We start from the raw sequence: 19104 nt of genomic DNA, 5'->3' as shown, positions 1-19104 counted from the left end.
CTCCCGACGGTGCCACATGTTACTGCCAGTTTCTATGCCGACGACACAGCGCTCCTGACTGCAGGCACCAGAATGGACCACCTCGTCACACGGATGCAGCGCCAACTAGATTTAGTGGACCACTGGACCCACATGAACAAAATAACGGTCAATGCAGAAAAAAACCAAAGTTATTGTCTTCACGCGTCGGAGACCCATCGTCAATGAACGCCTACGGATATCAGACCAGCCACTCCCCTGGGCAACAACTGTAAAATACCTGGGAGTGCATCTGGACGCCAAACTGTTGTATAGTCATCACATTATGGAGAAGAAGACGTCTGGCCTCAAAATGCTGGGAGCTCTCCTCCCATTTCTGAAGAGCTCGTACCTCAGCCAACGCACGAAACTCCAGTTGTACCATGCCACAGTCGAACCATCTATTTTGTATGGATCGACCTCTTGGGGTACTACGTGTGCCACTAACTACAAGAAGCTACAGGTTGTACAAAGCAGATGCCTACGATGGATCACAGGAGCCAAATGGTGGATCCGAAATCATGACATTCATCGAGCCTTAAGCGAATCTTACCTCTCAGACAAGGTCAAGGAGAAGGCACGAACCTTATTTCGGAAGTTGGACATGATACGTGACAGTACACCACAACTCACCACAGTAGGTGTGGTAGAACCCTTACGCAACCACAAATATAAAGTACCCAAGGCGATAGTATTTGAGCCTCCGTAAATGAAATCCCACCGTAATTCTCCATAATTTAAGGACATATCGTCCTTTAGCACTTCTACACACATGTTTTCAAACACACAACAAAAGCAGCGAGTTAGAGGACCCTTCTGTGTGCCCAAACTAAAGCTGAAAGAAGAATAAATAAATAAAGAGAAAATTTTTACCCCTTCCATTCCCTACAGAAGTAAAAATCAACGAAGTTGATCAGACTTCAGCACCACCACACACACAAAAAAAAAAAAAATTATATTTTGTTGTACGCCAGTACACCCGTAACAAATTATAAGTAGTCCCATGGACTTCCCATCATTATAGTACTAATAACAGTAAGATTCCATAATAGCGGATTCCAGTAGAAGATTCAGTTTTCGTTTGTAAGGACACGCCTAGTTACGAGTTAACAAGTGTAGAAACATAGTTTGTCTGCTGATTTGAGCGAGCGAGCGCAGGGCTACCATCGTGACGCACGTACGCGCCGCGGCCTGTCTTTCTCGTAGGCCTCGCCTGCCCGCCGAATGACCTCAGGGGGCACGAGGACCTGGCGCACCGTTTGAAACTGCCGCTCCTGCCTCACTACAAGCGTCAAGCATTCGTCGTTGCTTTCTTTCGACAAACAAAACTCTCCCGCTCCTGTTCTCTGTTAAAATTGTCCTTATTCATTCTAATCACAGCCGCCTCTTTTGTAACGGGATCCCAGTATTATGACAAATGAGGCAAGATTTTGTGTTTTCAAAATGCATTTTGTGCCGGTTTTCAAGGCGATGCTCAGGTATGGACGACTTGTCAAGTTACCTTTGTTTATTATATCGCTTGTGCTCGGTGCAACGCTCTTCAGCTGTGCCAGCTGTCTCACCTATACAGGGTGTTACAAAAAGGTACGGCCAAACTATCAGGAAACATTCCTCACACACAAAGAAAGAAAATATGTTATGTGGACATGTGTCCGGAAACGCTTACTTTCCATGTTATAGCTCATTTTATTACTTCTCTTCAAATCACATTAATCATGGAATGGAAACACACAGCAACATATCGTACCAGCGTGACTTCAAACACTTTGTTACAGGAAATGTTCAAAATGTCCTCCGTTAGCGAGGATACATGCATCCACCCTACGTCGCATGGAATCCCTGATGCGCTGATGGAGCCCTGGAGAGTGGCGTATTGTATCACAGCCGTCCGCAATACGAGCACGAAGATTCTTTACATTTAGTACCGGGGTTGCGTAGACAAGAGCTTTCAAATGCCCCCATAAATGAAAGTCAAGAGGGTTGAGGTAAGGAGAGCGTGGAGGCCATGGAACTGGTCCGCCTCTACCAATCCACCGGTCACAGAATCTGTTGTTGAGAAGCGTACGAACACTTCCACTGAAATGTGCAGGAGCTCCATCGTGCAGGAACCACATGTAATTGTAAAGGCACATGTTCTAGCAGCACAGGTAGAGTATCCCGTATGAAATCATGATAACGTGCTCCATTGAGCGTAGGTGGAAGAACATGGGGCCTAATCAAGACATCACCAACAATATCTGCCCAAACTGTAGAGCAATGGGTCGCATGTCAACACAAGCACCGAAGTCAACGTTACCTTCCTTCAATTGGGCCAACTGGCGGTGAATCGAGGAAGTACAGTATATACTGACGAAACTAAAATGATCTCTAACACGGAAATTAAGCGTTTCCAGGCACATGTCCACATAACATCTTTTCTTTATTTGTGTGTTTGGAATGTTTCCTGAAAGTTTGGCCGTACCTTTTTGTAACACCCTGTATAGATGCTGCCGCATTCGCGAGATACACCATACATTGCAGGGATAGGAAGAGCTACGTCGTCTTTAAATGGGCGCAACATACTTCGTATCTTGGAGGCCTGCCGGAACACTAGTCTCAGTCCGTGTTTCTGCAGCACACGCCCTGAATACCTTAACAAACAGAAAAAATTATTATTGATGACGACCACCTACAGTCAGGATTGCAGCACTTGAGACACGTTGAGCCGTGGTAAAATTTGCTGCTTTGAAGAGCGCGCCGCAGCGCGTAGTGTGAAGCAGTCGCCCTCCGTTTCCGGTGGTGACGCCGCTGTGGAAATCGCAGCTTTGGTGTCTTCCTCTGGTCGGAGAGGGGAAAGGTAGCCTGTTCACGTGCATATAAGGGGCGCTGTGAGCTCGCTCGGCGGCGAGTCTGGTCAGTTGGTCAGCCGGGTCAGTGTGGCGCAGTCAGTGTCTGTCTGTCGTCCGAAGTGGTAGTATGTGTTAGGCCGCCAGTCTGCTCGAGTTGGTTCAGGCAATGGTCATTGGCGGTTGGATCGATCGGTTGGTCGGTCGGGCACTGGGACACAAGATGACTTGTCCGTCTTGAGCGTCGGCGCATGTGAGGTCGCCACGTGCGTCCAGTGGGCCGCGGCGTATAGCGAGGGGTAGTGACTTCGCGGCCGACACGAGAGCAACAGGAGTCAACCCACGACATCGGTCTGGCCGGCGCGAGCTGCGACGCCGTGAGACGGGAGATCGGCGCGCCTTCCTGCGTCCGTTGAAGCGGCTGGCAGCGGGCGGTTCGGGAGAGCGTTTTGGGGGGTGCTGCGCCAGGTCTTCGCCAGAAATCGCAGTTATTAGAAGTGATTCGTGATATGTTGTTTCATTTACTTGTTAAATTCTACTAGTTTTCTTGGTCAGTTTCTCGTTCCCAGCTTGCTCGTCTGTCTCTCGTCCACATTTGTTAGGCAGTTAGTGGCTGTCTGTCTGTTTGCCGTAGGTTAATAGCTGCCTCTGTCTTGTTTGTCGGATTCAGTGTTAGCGAATTTATTGCTTGAAGTGTAACGGCCGAATTCCTGAAATATGTTTTTATCTTCCCTAACATCTTGAGAGGCGGTATATGTGTAAAGTAGAGCGTGTTTGTATAATTTATGTAAGACTGCATTTACCATTTAAATGGTCATTTTTTTATATAAAGTTGCCAGCTTTCCACCGTAAGAGTTTTTCTTTTTAAAATCAAGTTGCACTTTCGGTGGCAAGTTCATTTTCTTAAATGTTAGTGTTTTGTACCATTTCCATCCCTCCTACGGGGTGCCTAGTTGATGTGCTTGTGTGAGTTGTTAAAATTTTTTTAGTTACAAGTAATCTGGTGTGTTGCAGATTTGCATCAGTGTAGTCTTTCAGAGGTTGTTGTGGGCGGTCATCACTTCGGCCGTGTCAAAAGGGAGCGGCAATGTTCTCAGCCCCAAAGCTCATACTGTCAAAATTTGTTCTTTCTGCCTCTGAATAAATTGTAACTTGATATTTAGAGGGTGCTCTCTGATTACAATTTTAAATCTGTTTTTTTTTTTTGCTAAAAAGGGGGGGGGGGGCTTTTAGGAATGAAATTTCCATTTGTTGAAAGAAATTTGTTTTCATCAGTTACCCACTGGCAACTACTTCCACGCTCACATAGTGTGATTAAATCTGTTAATGTTCTTGATTAATCTCTAGTAAATAAAGTAGATTCTTAAGAAAAGGTTTTGAAAGTAAATTCACGGTTCACACGTGTTTAGAGAAAACTGTTGTAGCTAGAAAGACATTGAAAACACGTTCTGGAGCCACCGAAGAAAAAAACTTTGTGAATCGGCAGAAGAGGCCGAGCCGGCTGCTTTCCCACCATACTGTGGGGCAATGATCAGCAAGTTGGCAGGAGCAGGCAGCGTCGTTTCGGCCCTCTCTGACTGGTGCCTGGGTCCGCAATAGTGGCTATACACTGTAAGCGGAAAACCTGGCGAGTCCCGGCAGTCAGCGGTCTTACTCCTCACGACGATGGCGGAGATGACCATCGACAATATCATTCGAACTGACGCGGCTTGAAAACCGATAAGATTTTATTGATATGTTACCGCTAAGGGCCCGCATCTCGTGGTCGTGCGGTAGCGTTCTCGCTTCCCACGCTCGGGTTCCTGGGTTCGATTCCCGGCGGGGTCAGGGATTTTCTCTGCCTCGTGATGGCTGGGTGTTGTGTGATGTCCTTACGTTAGTTAGGTTTAAGTAGTTCTAAGTTCTAGGGGACTGATGACCATAGATGTTTAGTCCCATAGTGCTCAGAGCCATTTGAACCATTGAACCGCTAAGGACTCGAGGACACGAGTTGCTCTGTTATAAACTGAGCGGCCAAAAACACAGCAGCGAGGATTGCCCTACTTGGGGATATGCCGAGTATGGCACCCGAATGTTGCTGCTAGATACGGTGTGTTACGGCTCTGGACACGATATCGAACAAGTCTATTAGAGACCGGTGTCTGGTGAATGTGGCAACACGTAGCATGCTCACCGACTTTGAACGTGGGATAATAATCGTTGCAGAACGCTTGTGTCGTACGGACAGCAGATTACACAGGAATTCATATTTCCCATGTCTAACAGTGTCTAGGGCAATGGTGTCAGACTCGCAACACGTCGGCCGTATGTGGCACTGAAAGGTTATTTGTGCTGCCCACGCCTCCAATATATACGGTAGGTATATATGGTGTACCTTCCGTACAATCTCACTTAACTGACTAACAGTGAATATTTTGGTAGGCGACTGCCACATGGCAGTCGCAATGAGTATAAAAGCGCTCTGCAGAGCGTTCAAGCATAAACAGTAGATCGAACTCGACCTAAGTTTTTGTCAGCACAGTCCACCGTCGTACCTTGCTCCCTAGGTCCCAATGCCCGGGTTTGGAAGTCTTATCAATGCGAGTAGCAGTTTTCATTTATGAAGGGAAATTAACCTCCCTTCACTTCGTAAATTTCAGACACTCTCCTTGGGTCAGCTTTGAAAGTAATTACTGCGAATGAGTTTCGGAATGGGGCTCCTGCTCTAGATGTAGGGTCTTTCATTACTAATCAAAGCTTCTTCGGTCCCGGGTTCGAAACCGGCCACCGCTTAAATTTTAAATAAAGGTCATCAGTAGTGGCGTTCGAAGACTAGCGGCATGGAAGTCACCCTCATTCAGCCAACGGCCTTGTCAAAGAGAGCTGGGAAGTGCACAGAGGTCCCGTAACTTGCCCTTAGGGTAGAAAACCACCCCTAAAGGCAGAAGAATCAGCAATGATCAACGGCATGAGAATGCAGAAGGCAATGGAAAGCACTGCGTCACGGGCCATAATGTGTGTCCACAGAACATATGGCCTGTAATCGAGAAAGTGTCATGATGATTTCTCCGTTGGCAGTAGTCCCCGATTTGCCTCTCTGAGAGTGGGCTGCTTAGGGTGAGGTGACCATGAGAAAGAGATTGAATAACCAACAAAAGGAGGGCGTTCAACGGATCGGGGCTTGGAAATGTCGCACATTTAACAGGTCATGCATCCAAGATACTGTCAAGAAAAATATACAGAAGAATGGAAAAGGAAATTGAGGATGTATTAGATGACGATCAGTTTGGTTACAGGAAAGGTGAAGTACTAAAGAGACAACTGACAATGGAAGCAAGACTGAAGAAAAATCGAGACACGTCCATAGAATTTGTTGACCTGTAAAAACCATTCGACAATGTAAAATGGTGCTAAGTGCTTGAGGATCTGATGAAAACAGGAGTAATCTCTAGGACGGATAAGGTACACTGTGTACAGGGGCCAACAGGGAACAGTTAGAGGGGAAGACCGAGAAGGAAGTGTTCGTATTAAGAAAGGTGTGCCAGGCGTTGTGGCCGAGCGGCTCTACCCGCTTCAGCCTGGAAACGCGCAGCTGCTATGGTCGCAGGTTCGAATCCTGCCTCGGACATGGATGTGTGTGACGTCCTTAGGTTAGTTAGGTTTAAGTAGTTCTAAGTTCTAGGCGACTGATGACCTCAGATATAAGTCCCATAGTGCTTAGAGCCATTTGAACCATTTTTTTAAAAAAAGGATGTAGACAAAGATGTACTATTTCGCTTCTACTGTTAATCTGTACATAGAAGAAGCAATGAGGGAAATAAACGTTCAAAAGTGGAAGAAATTTCTGAGAATGCACGTTTTAAGCACAGCATTATGTGGTAGTGAAACATGGACTGTGGAAAACCGGAACACAGAATAACAGAAACATCTGAGATGTGATGCTACAAAAGAATGTTCAAAGCAGTGATGGGTAGTACGCGAACGAACGGGTGCACAGGAACGGTTCACCAAGACGAGTGAAAGGACCGAGGAACGAATTTCAAGGAACTATCGGTTCATAGTTCACTTCGGTCGCGGCGGTCTACTTATAGTTCCTGGGAACGAGGAACGATCGGTTCATAGTTCACTTCGGTCGCGGCGGTCACTTCGGCAGTTCTCGTTCCAGCCTCGGTCGCGTGCTGTCTCAGTCTCGGTCTCCCTCGGCCGCACTCGTCGTTCTTCGCATGGCCACCTGTCGCAGTTCCACTGCCGACTGCTCCTAGTTAGTTCAGTATCCACTTGTTCGTTTCGTTCACTGCGCTCGCCCATTTTACATGTGTTCCAAACTGTTCTTCCACTTGCGTCTGGCTATTCAGCGTCCACGACCGGTAATCAAAAAGTGTTTTATAGTTACGTAAATTACAAAAAAATCACGTTGTATGTAATAGGTACGTCTTTTCAGGTAACAAAAGGGCATATCAGCTCACTTCATTATATCGATGAGCAGCAGAAGACATAACAAGGCAAGTTTTTTTTTTTTTTGTTATTCATATATTTTATGATTTCATTGACTTGATTTAGCAACTAACTTTCAATAATTTGCTTAATTTCTAGTGTAAGAAAATTCATATAAAACGATTTTCGTGGATCTTTCATATACAAAACATTACATTTAAGAAGGCTCTAATTATTTTTAAGTTTGGTTGTTTCTATATTGCATTACCTGCTAGTTTGGTTTCTTTGCAAAAAAAAAAAAAAAAAAAAAAAAGTGGGTTGTGGGTCATTTTGGCTCAGTAGCAAAAGCGGTGCTTCTCCATTTGAAAAAAACATAGATTGCCATAAAATCGTATTTACTTATTACCTCAAAAACATTTGTTCAGAAGGAGCTTTGAAACCAAAAACTTTATTACTGCGAACTTAATTATTATTGTTATTGCTGCATTAACTTAAATAATGCAACATAAAAACCTAATTTTTGCTAAGCGTGTGACGCAAGTATGATGAGAAAACCACATTTTATTTTATGCTTCCATAAAGTCTACTTCGCCTACGAACTCAGAGACAACGTGAAGTATATATAGGGTGTAAACGATTATTGTTTACAACGTAGCATAGCTATGTAGTGGAAGTCGAAACGAAGAATATTATAGAAGACACTTGTGGTCTATTAAGTTGGGAAACAGCCACCAAAGGTTTACAAGACTACATGAGCTATAGCCCATGCGCGTCGCGTGAGATTTTCATATTCTCTTCTCCAGCTCTCTACACATCGTCATCTTTTGTTTTGGCATTGTTGCTTGCATTAGCTTGTTGTTTCTTCACTGCCTTATTATTACATGTTTGTCTGTTTGTTATATCTGCTCGTAACGGGCAACACATCGTCCGTAATTGGAGAGCAGTCTGTACTCGGGACCGGTTTGCCGAGCGCCACCCTATATTATTTCCCTGCGATCAGCCACACAACGCTACAGTTGGCTAAACGAGAGGTTCTGCAGAATCACAGAAATTACTTCTAAAAGTGTGTAAGTATTCTGTAATAAATAAAAACTCTATACTCCAGGGGGGAGGCAAGTGCCCCCTCTTGGTGCTTTCCATCCTTCAGTCACCTACACTACTAGTTTTCAGTTTTTCGCAAGAACCATATACCAAGCACAAATGAACGGTGAACGAGTAAAAATGAACGGTTCCCAAAAAAGAACTATCAGCAGTGAACTAGTTCGCAAGGATGAACGAGTTTGCCCATCTCTAGTTGACAGTTGGGTGGAGTGATGAGGTAAGGAAGGAGGAAGTTCTCCGGAAAATCGACGAAGAAGGAACATATGGAAACCACTGGCAGGAATAAGGGACAGGATAGTAGGACATCTGTTAAGACATCACAGAACGACTTCGGTGGTACCAGAGAGAATTTTAAAGGATAAAAACTGTAGAGGAAAATAGAGAATCCAGCAAATAACTTAGGACGTAGGTTGCATGTCCTGCTCTGAGATGAAGAGGTTGGGACAGGAGAGGAATTCATGGCGAACCGCATCGAACCAGTCAGTAGACTGATGACTCGAATAAAAAAAAAATCCTCTCAAACTGGGAAGATGACACTAGGAAAGAGATGTGAAATGAAACTGCGCTCTACCAAAACTACGATTCGGTAGTTTCGGTACGCTTCATAAATGACGTAGTTATTGGTAGGATTACCGGTAGTAAGATAGGGATAAAACAGAAATTAATGAGTAAGAGAGAAACTGGGAGTCGACAAATTCCTATGTTTTTTGTTTGATTTGTTGTTTGTTTTGCACATACTTAGTATCACACATCATTAAGTGTTAGTCCAGGGCGTATTTTATATCCTTGCAGAATTTTAAAGGTATTAAATAATTGTGTCACGTCGGCTCACTCTGAAGATGGCTGTACGGTATTCAGCCGAAATATTAGAAGAAGTCAAATTCATGCGGCTGTACCCCCGAAATTTTATGGACCAGTATTAAAAATTTGTTGATTTCGTAACTTCTGTGCTTTTATGTATCCTAAGCATTTATTTTTGATAGGAGTACAGTTAACGTGTGCCACTCTGGACTAGCCGAGCGGTCTAGGGCGCTGCAGTCATGGACTGTGCAGCTGGTCCTGGCGGAGGTTCGAGTCCTCTCTCGGGCATGGGTGTGGGTGTTTGTCCTTAGGATAATTTAGGTTAAGTAGTGTGTAGGCTTAGGGACTGATGACCGTAGCAGTTAAGTTCCATAAGATTTCACACACTTTTTAGTTAACATGCGCTCGCAAAAAATATATATATAATTATGGTTCTTATTTTCTACTCAATAAAACGTTCTTCATCATGATGGAAGGCAAGAGCTTCTGTTAATAGTGACAAACGTGAAAGTTGTTTAATAGAAACATGTTTTATATACGTAGGATTGCACTGAAGCGATATTTAATTTATTTCTGCTTTAGGTTTTTTTTATTTTTTTATTTTTACTGTTTCGTTGAACAAATTGCATTTTCTATCGCTATATGATAAATCTATATTGATTTCTTTATTCTTACTGCAACATCCCTCTGTTTTACGTTAAAAATGAACAATTTTTTAATAAATCTGAATTAAACATGGCAGATTCAATTGTAATATGAACTCTGTCCAGACAGGTTTCGGATGGCCCAACAGCACCAACCGGCAGCCGTATCATCCTCAGGGGAGAGGGGTCACAGTATGCGGATACGCAGGGGCATGTGGTTAGTGCACCTTTCTCCCAGCCGTTGTCACTTTTCGTGGCGGCATCCGCTACTTCTCAGTCAAGTAGCTCCTCGATTCGCCTCACAAGGGCTGTGTGCAACCGACTTTCCAAAAGCACTCGGCAAACGCGAACGGTCACCTAGCCAATTGCCAGCCAAACCCGACAGCGCCTAACTTCAGTGATCTGACGGAATCTGTGTTATCACTGCCGCAAGGACCTTGGCTTCAGTTGTGATATACTGTTTATTTTTAAGTAACAAACAGGACGATAACTATGGAGAACATAAAGTTCGCGTGTATTCAAAATGGTTCAAATGGCTCTGAGCACTATGGGACTCAACTGCTGTGGTCATAAGTCCCCTAGAACTTAGAACTACTTAAACCTAACTAACCTAAGGACAGCACACAACACCCAGCCATCACGAGGCAGAGAAAATCCCTGACCCCGCCGGGAATCGAACCCGGGAACCCGGGCGTGGGAAGCGAGAACGCTACCGCACGACCACGAGATGCGGGCTTTGCGTATATTTCGCGGCCCTTTTGTAACAGGGCAAAAAAAAAAACACATACTCGGACTTCGCAGCTCGATTCCTGACATACTAGCAATTCAAAAATGTCATTCGCAAAATTTCGTCCTGCGCGTATTTCCGACAGTAAGTGGCCGTTAAAGATAGACAAAATGGCAACACTGTAGTCACATGTACGGTAACTATCTCTGTCAGTATGTAGGAGCAGTGCTGTGCAGTTGGTGCAGCGGATAGCCTTTTGGGTTAGTTTCTGGGTGGAGGCATATTTGTTTTTATTTGCTAAATGTAGTCTGCGTGGTACGATATCTGGCGTCTTAATCGTCATACAGTGTTTGCAGTGGCTCTCCTACAAAACATTTGCAAAAAAGTAAAAAAATGGTTCAAATGGCTCTAAGCGGTATGGGACGTAACATCTGAGGACATCAGTCCCCTTGACTTAGAACTACTTAAACCTAACTAACCTAAGGACATCACACACATACATGCCCGAGGCAGGATTCGAACCTGCGACCGTAGCAGCAGCGCTGTTCCGGACTGAAGCGCCTAGAACCACTCGGCCGCAGCGGCCGGCAAACATTTGCACTTACATACTACGAATACAGATCTAGAAGTACAATCGTTTTGATTAGTGAGCTTTGAGAAAATCCTTTGGATGTTATGGACGTGAATCGTTTCCCACCTCTGCACCTACTAGATTCCAAACCTGTGTAACTTCCCCCAATGGTCCCACCGATTAGCGCCAAGATATTATTCTACCCAGATGAAAGTCCATTACATTTCGTTAGACTCTTACGTCACCAATAGGGATAGCAACGTACTTTGCAAATGATTTCCAAACTTGGTTACCATTTGTATGTATTATCATCATGCAACCACTAACTATGTCTTTTAATATTGTGTCTGACATGTAAGTATCTCCTGAGTTACCGTTGGGGGAGAGTACACAGGAAACAAGTCTGGAATCAAGTAAATGCAGTGGTGTGAAAAAAATCGGGTCCACGAAGTACAAAAGGCTTCTTTAAAAGCCAACCAGTGGAAACGACTGTACTTCCATTTCTATGTACGTAGTTCGTACAGGGTGTTTCAAAAATGACCGGTATATTTGAAACGGCAATAAAAACTAAACGAGCAGCGAGAGAAATACACCGTTTGTTGCAATATGCTTGGGACAACAGTACATTTTCAGGCGGACAAACTTTCGAAATTACAGTAGTTACAATTTTCAACAACAGATGGCGCTGCAAGTGATGTGAAAGATATAGAAGACAACGCAGTCTGTGGGTGCGCCATTCTGTACGTCGTCTTTCTGCTGTAAGCGTGTGCTGTTCACAACGTGCAAGTGTGCTGTAGACAACATGGTTTATTCCTTAGAACACAGGATTTTTCTGGTGTTGGAATTCCACCGCCTAGAACACAGTGTTGTTGCAACAAGTTTTCAACGGAGGTTTAATGTAACCAAAGGACCGAAAAGCGATACAATAAAGGATCTGTTTGAAAAATTTCAACGGACTGGGAACGTGACGGATGAACGTGCTGGAAAGGTAGGGCGACCGCGTACGGCAACCACAGAGGGCAACGCGCAGCTAGTGCAGCAGGTGATCCAACAGCGGCCTCGGGTTTCCGTTCGCCGTGTTGCAGCTGCGGTCCAAATGACGCCAACGTCCACGTATCGTCTCATGCGCCAGAGTTTACACCTCTATCCATACAAAATTCAAACGCGGCAACCCCTCAGCGCCGCTACCATTGCTGCACGAGAGACATTCGCTAACGATATAGTGCACAGGACTGATGACGGCGATATGCATGTGGGCAGCATTTGGTTTACTGACGAAGCTTATTTTTAGCTGGACGGCTTCGTCAATAAACAGAACTGGCGCATATGGGGAACCGAAAAGCCCCATGTTGCAGTCCCATCGTCCCTGCATCCTCAAAAATTACTGGTCTGGGCGGCCATGTCTTCCAAAGGAATCATTGGCCCATTTTTCAGATCCGAAACGATTACTGCATCACGCTATCTGGACATTCTTCGTGAATTTGTGGCGGTACAAACTGCCTTAGACGACACTGCGAACACCTCGTGGTTTATGCAAGATGGTGCCCGGCCACATCGCACGGCCGACGTCTTTAATTTCCTGAATGAATATTTCGATGATCGTGTGATTGCCTTGGGCTATCCGAAACATACAGGAGGCGGCGTGGATTGGCCTCCCTATTCGCCAGACATGAACCCCTGTGACTTCTTTCTGTGGGGACACTTGAAAGACCAGGTGTTTCGCCAGAATCCAGAAACAATTGAACAGCTGAAGCAGTACATCGCATCTGCATGTGAAGCCATTCCGCCAGACACGTTGTCAAAGGTTTCGGGTAATTTCATTCAGAGACTACGCCATATTATTGCTACGCATGGTGGATATGTGGAAAATATCGTACTATAGAGTTTCCCAGACCGCAGCGCCATCTGTTGTTGAAAATTGTAACTACTGTAATTTCGAAAGTTTGTCTGCCTGAAAATGTACTGTTGTCCCAAGCATATTGCAACAAACGGTGTATTTCTATCGCTGCTCGTTTAGTTTTTATTGCCGTTTCAAATATACCGGTCATTTTTGAAACACCCTGTAAGTGCAAATGTTTTGTTGAAGATCCACCGTAATTGCTCTATGACGATTGATACCAGCTCCCAGGTTGATGCCATATTCCTCGACCTCCGAAAGGCGTTCGACTCAGTTACGCACTGTCGCTTGCTCCAAAAAGTGCGGGCTTACCGTCTGTCCAATGACAGAGGGGGTTGGATAGAAAGTTTTCTAACAGACAGAGAGCAGTATGTCGTCCTGAATGGGCAGACTTCGACAGAAACAAGAGTAACATCAGGTGTGCCCCACGGCAGCGTAATAGGTCCGCTGCTTTTTACGATTTACATAAACAATCTGGTTGATGGTATTGACAGCGGCATTGGACTGTTTGCCGATGAGTCTACAGGAAAGTAGTATCACACGAAACTTGAGAACAAACCAATGAGGATTTGCAGAAAATAAATGCGTGGTGTGATGACAGGCAGTTATCTCTCAATATTAGTAAGTGTAACCTACTGCGTATAACAAAGCGAAAATCCTCAGTAATGTACGAGTACAAAATAAATGCCTAGTCTTTGGAAGCAGTAACATCCTTCAAGTATCTGGGTGTGACTATTCGAAATGATCTCAAATGGAACTATCAGATTACACAAGTAACGGGTAAGGCGAAGTCTAGATTGCAGTTTATTGGTAGAATCCTGAAGCAGTGCAGTCCTTCGACAAGAGAAATTGCTTACAATCTTTGGTTCGTCCAGTATTAGAGTACTGTTCGTCTGTACGGGACGCTTACTAGTTGGGTCTGATTCAAGAGATTGAGAAAGTCCAAAGAAGAGCGGCAAGATTTGTGACTGGTACATTTAGCCATCGCGAGAGCATTACAAATCTTATAGAAACTTTGAAATGGGACACACTTGCAGACAGACGACGCGGTAAATGGAAGGGGCTGCTCACTAAATCCCAAAATCCGATCTTCGCCGATGATGTAGAGCATATAGCATTACCACCAAGTTACAAATCGCGCAATGAGCACAATTCAAAGATAAGGGAAATTAGAGCTCTTACTGAGGCGTTCAGACAGTCGTTTTTCCCTCTCGCGATCCGCGAGTGGCACACAGGGGGGAAATATGACTTTGGCGCGAATAGTGCTCTCCGCCACACACCGCTTGGTGTCTAGGGGAGTATATATGTGGATGTAGATATAGATTAAGACGCCATATACCTTACCACACAAATTTATCCAATGAAAACAATACCTATTTACCCAGAATCGAACTCTCGACATCGTGCATGCTAACTCGAAACGCTAGCCACTGCACCACCTGCACAGCGTTACTCCTATATGCTAAAGGAGGTAATTACCATGCACATGATAACAGTGTTGCCAGACTGCCAATCTTTAACTTCCATTTATTGCCGGATTTATGTGCAGGACGAAATTTTGTGAGATACATATTTGTACTGCTAATATGTGAGGAGAAGTGCTGCCAAGTCCGAGTGCGCGACTGTTTCTTCGCCCTGTATATCTTCACTCAGTTTCTAAACTGTTCACTGCTCCCGTTTTTAGAGGAATCTTGTAAGATGCTGGTGCATACCTAAAGAAAACGATCGTTTGAGGTAAGGCCCGACAGATATGTAACACACCTAACGTATAGATAAGGCAAATTAACTTAACTGACACAAGCTACTGGGAAAACTGTTGTAGTATACATTACTTATGATAGTCTACGGTAACCCACAGTAGTTCTAAAACCGCCGATTTGAATGTGGGACGTCACGAACCGATGACCGACTCATGTCTGTCTTGCCGTGGCATTTTCCCACTCAGTCTAATACACTGTCATATGGTCTCGTAGGCGAGTGATTGAATGAAGGGTATCAGACGGATGCCATATTCCTTGACTTCCGGAAAGAGTTTGACTCGGTGCCCCACTGCAGACTCCTAAGGTACGAGCACATGGGATTTATTCCCAAGTATGTGAGTGGCTCGAAGACTTCTTAAGTAATAGAACCCAGTACGTTTTCCTCGATGGTGAGTGTTCATCGGTGGTGAGGGTATCATCTGGAGTGCCCCAGGGAAGTGTGGTAGGTCCGCTGTTGTTTTCTATCTACATAAATGATCTTTTGAATAGGGTGAATAGCAATGTGCGGGTGTTTGCTGATGATGCTGTGGTGTACGGGAAGGTGTCGTCGTTGAGTGACTATAGGAGGATACAAGATGACTTGGACAGGATTTGTGATTGGTGTAAAGAATGGCAGCTAACTCTAAATATAGATAAATGTAAATTAATGCAGATGAATAGGAAAAAGAACCCCGTAATGTTTGAATACTCCATTAGTAGTGTGGCGCTTGACACAGTCACGTCGATTAAATATTTGGGCGTAACATTGCAGAGCGATATGAAGTGGGACAAGCATGTAATGGCAGTTGTGGGGAAGGCGGATAGTCGTCTTCGGTTCATTGGTAGAATTTTGGGAAAATGTGGTTCATCTGTAAAGGAGACCGCTTATAAAACACTAATACGACCTATTCTTGAGTACTGCTCGGGCGTTTGGGATCTCTATCAGGTCGGATTGAGGGAGGACATAGAAGCAATTCAGAGGCGGGCTGCTAGATTTGTTACTGGTAGGTTTGATCATCACGCGAGTGTTACGGAAATGCTTCAGGAACTCCGGTGGGAGTCTCTGGAGGAAGGGAGGCGTTCTTTCCGTGAATCGCTACTGAGGAAATATAGAGAACCAGCATTTGAGGCTGACTGCAGTACAATTTTGCTGCCGCCAACTTATACATCGTGGAAAGACCACAAAGATAAGAGAGATTAGGGCTCGTACAGAGGCATATAGGCAGTCATTTTTCCCTCGTTCTGTTTGGGAGTGGAACAGGGAGAGAAGATGCTAGTTGTGTTACGAGGTACCCTCCGCCACGCACCGTATGGTGGATTGCGGAGTATGTATGTAGATGTAGATTGCCAGCTGGCCGTCCCAAGTGAACCTGTTCTATATCGGGCATCTCCTGATAGTGAAACTGTACTTTACCACTGAACAGACTTTTCTTAGTTGTCCCGATTATGAGATATGGATAAATCTGCTACAGTCACAGACTGGACAGTCATGCTATCTCCAGCTGTCTGGAAGTAGTAACAGGTGTCCCTGCAGGTCTCACATCAGATATGAATCAATGTGCGCCACGTGACAAGCGTAAGACTGAAGCCTGGGTATTTCATATTTAGGTTCTCGTCTCACAAGAAGCCATGTTGAGGTGAAAATAAGCACTCAGATATCGAGGCAATCACAAGATTGAAACTACTAGCTAACAGGCTTACGGCGGTAGCCCTGGCTGGTTGTGGAGATCTCAGTAGGACAGTAGAGATACAATGACGCGGTCGTCCGACTGTAAGATGGTCCACGCCCGCCTGGCGTGACTGCGGCTGCCGTGTGGTGTAGCGTGCTGCCGCCGGCACGGAGGCGCGCGCTAATCACGGCGGATGACGTCAGAGAGCCGCGGGGTGAGCCGCTTCTGTTGCTGGCCGGTGAAATTGCGCGAGGGCCGCGCCCTCATTAAAAAGCACCCTTACCCGCCACTGTGCGCCCGCCGCACCCACCGGCAGCGCAGACAGCGGACCGCGCTGAGGTTACTCCACGTGGCCGGCACCCGCCTTGTGTGGTTGAAACCTTCACCCTCTCTGTAAAGCGCTGGGATTTCTTGCACGAGGCGTATTTTTTAAGTCACTATCGTTTTGCAATTAAAAAAAGACGTGCTAAGATATCTCAATAATTTTATTTTTGTACCTTAATCTACTTTTCTACATAATTTCCCTCAATATTCAGGCACTTTTCATAACGTTGTACCACTTTTTGAATACCCTCCTCATAGAAGTCTGTCGCCTGACTTGTTAACCACTGCATCACCACTGTTTTGACTTCGGCATCGTCTTGAAGACTCTGACCGCCCAGGTATTTCGTCAAGTGTAGGAACAGATGGTAGTCACTGGGCGCAAGATCGGGGCTCTACGGAGGATGATCTAGAGTAGGGCTTCCCAACGTGTGGTCCGCGGACCCCTTAGGGGTCCGCCGGCTCTTTCTAGGGGGTCCGTGGCCACCTTCCACCTGAGTAAAATTATTGAATAAAAATGTGAAAATCAAATTCATCACGTGTGTAATTTTTTTACTTCATGTCGCATTCCTAAGCAGCCTATGCGGTTGCTAAGTGAGAACGCATACACACTTTAGTGCCGGAGAATGCGGCTTCTCTGATCGACTGTATCGCAAAAATACGGGGGTCGTTTGTGAGCCAGCTCACGGCGCTAGATGCGCTGAAACCTTTTACGCATGCGCGGAGCGCGCTTTGTCGACCAATCACAGCGCTCGCTGGCACGTATGCGGCCCCCTAGCATCATTGAATGTTAAACTTGCTTTGTCAGTACACTACCTATTTCATGAGTCGATTTTTGACCTTCAAGTTGTTTTCATTCATCTCTAAACGAAAGACTATTCATACTTCAGGGGGCGGGGAGGGGGGGAGGTCATTGCGAACATGGCACTTGCATTAAGAAGCTTTCAGTTCCCATGGCTTTCGCTCTGAAATTTAAATTTACTGTGCTCTTGACTGACTAGGGGTCCGCCATGAATTTTCGACTGAAGAAGGGGTCCGCCAGCTGGAAAGGTTGCGAAGCCCTGATCTAGAGTTTCGCATCGAAAAGATGTGATGAGACCTTTGGTCTGATCCGACACGTTCGGGCGGGAATTGTCTTGCAGCAAAACGACGCCCTTGCTCAACTTCCATGGACTGTTGCTTTGATTCTGGTGTGACGTAGGCCACCCATGTTTCATCGTCCGTAACAATTTGGCTTAAGAAATTATCACCGTCGTTGTGGTACCGCTCAAGGAAAGTCAGCGCACTGTGTAAACGTTTGGTTTTGTGCACATCCGTCAACATTTTCGGTACCCAGCGTGCGCACAATTTTCTGTAAACCAAGTGCTCAGTCACAATGCCATACAAAACACTACGAGAAACATTAGGAAAGTCATCCCGCAAGGAGGAAATCGTAAAGCGTCTGTTTTCTCTCACCTTATTGTCCACCTCCTGCACCAAACTTTCATTAACGACCAAGGACGTCCACTCCGTTGTTCGTCATGTACATTTGTGCGGCCCTCTTTAAAAGCTCTCACCCACTTTCTTACCGTTCCATCACTCATAATGTTTTCTCCGTAAACTGCACAGATCTCACGGTGAATATCGATCGCTTTTGGGCCTTTAGCACTAAGAAATCTTGTAACTGCCCGTACTTCACAGTCGGCGGAACTCACGATTATCGGAGGCACTCAGTACACAACATAAAGAAGGAAGAATCAGACTGTAATGGCGTCAGTGCGTAGATTAAGCTACAAGCCTTTCATGTAAAAATAACATTATTGAGATATCTTAGCACGTCTTTTCTCAATTTAAAAACGGTACTTGCTTAAAAAACACGCCTCGTACTTCATAGGAGGGCGAGTCGACAGACAACTTTTGTTTATTCCAATCGTCATCCATACAGCTGTGATTTCTGAAAACTTATTATTTCACATGCAATTCATTTCGGGATATTTAAATCCAAACATCAGGCTCTTTTTTCCATTAGTCTTCTCATCGCTAGCTGTCCAACTTTAGCCTGACAGGTTCGGCTTTTAACGGGCGTATCTGGTTAAAAGTCTGGCTTTTCCAGCTTGTGTTAGACTTCTTAACAATGACGTAGAGAATCCACAAGTAAGGCCCGTTCAAAGCCAATGACTTAACCGCGAGGTACAGGGTGGGGCAAATAAAAGTTGCCCAGAGAACAGAGTTCCAGGGTGTAAAGGGGAAAGGAAAATCAGTACTAAACTGACTATAGCAGAGGTTGAAAGTGACCACCATTCATCTCTTGGACTTGTGCGTCCCGATCAGCAACCCATCGCGGCGACCCATCGCTCGGGCGCCGACCATAATACCACGCTCAAGCTATCTTAAACCT

This window comes from Schistocerca nitens, chromosome 1, assembly GCF_023898315.1.
Source record: "Schistocerca nitens isolate TAMUIC-IGC-003100 chromosome 1, iqSchNite1.1, whole genome shotgun sequence".
In the NCBI taxonomy this organism is placed as follows: domain Eukaryota; kingdom Metazoa; phylum Arthropoda; class Insecta; order Orthoptera; family Acrididae; genus Schistocerca; species Schistocerca nitens.
The sequence above is the reverse complement of the archived record's forward strand: the minus strand, read 5'-3'. Positions refer to the sequence as shown.